The sequence below is a fragment of the Homarus americanus genome, unplaced genomic scaffold, assembly GCF_018991925.1.
Source record: "Homarus americanus isolate GMGI-L3 unplaced genomic scaffold, GMGI_Hamer_2.0 scaffold42642, whole genome shotgun sequence".
In the NCBI taxonomy this organism is placed as follows: domain Eukaryota; kingdom Metazoa; phylum Arthropoda; class Malacostraca; order Decapoda; family Nephropidae; genus Homarus; species Homarus americanus.
In genome coordinates, this window is record NW_024721780.1 from 15,001 (window position 1) to 16,185 (window position 1,185).

The following is a 1,185-nucleotide window of genomic DNA, read 5'->3' on the forward strand; positions in this document are numbered from 1 at the left end:
GCAGGGGACCTTAAATTTTATAGAATAATAATAATAATACAGGCAACTAACCAACCACTACCGGGCCGCCTAACCTAACCACTACTTTCGCCGGAGGTTTCGTCACGCTCCCCGATGGCGAAATCCTCCATTACAGCAAAAGTGTCTGTTTAACCTAACCTTAGTACAAGGTCTATTGGTGTCCTCAATTTTATAGAGGTTAGCCACCCGAAGTCAATAAGAGACAAAGAAATAATCCAAGCAGCCTAAACTGTTTAGCCTGACCGTGGTAAAGTCTAACGGGGGACCTTAAATTTTATATAATAATAATAATACAGGCAACTACCTAACCACTACCGGGCCGCCTAAACTAACCACTACTTTCGCCGGAGGTTTCGTCACGCTCCCCGATGGCGAAATCCTCCATTACAGCAAAAGTGTCTGTTTAACCTAACCTTAGTACAAAGTCTATTGGTGTCCTCAATTTTATAGAGGTTAGCCACCCGAAGTCAATAAGAGACAAGGAAATAATCCAAGCAGCCTAAACTGTTTAGCCTGACCGTGGTAAAGTCTAACGGGGGACCTTAAATTTTATATAATAATAATAATACAGGCAACTAACCAGCCACTACCGGGCCGCCTAACCTAACCACTACTTTCGCCGGAGGTTTCGTCACGCTCCCCGATGGCGAAAATCCTCCGTACAATAAAAGTCTCTGTTTAACCCTAACCTTAGTACAAAAGTCTATTGGTGTCCTCAATTTTATAGAAGGTTAGCCACCGAAGTCAATAAAGAGATGAAATAATCCAAGCAACCTAAGCTGTTTAGCCTGACCGTGGTAAGTCTAACGAGGCCTTAAATTTTTATATAATAATAATAATAATACAGGCAACTAACCAACACTACCGGGCCGCCTAACTAACCACTACTTTCGCCGGAGTTTCGTCCATTTCCCGATGGCGTCCTCCATACAACAAAAAGTGTCTGTTTTAACCTAACCTTAGTACAAAGTCTATTAATTGTCCTCAATTTTTATAAAGAGGTTAGCCACCGAAAGTCAATAAGGGGCAAAAATAATCCAGAAAGCAGCCACCACTATCTAGCCTAAACTGTTTAGCCTGACGTAAGGGTTTTTTAATAAATCTGGTGATATGGAGACCACACACAACCCCTTAACCTGGGATAAAATGCAATCAAATGGATAA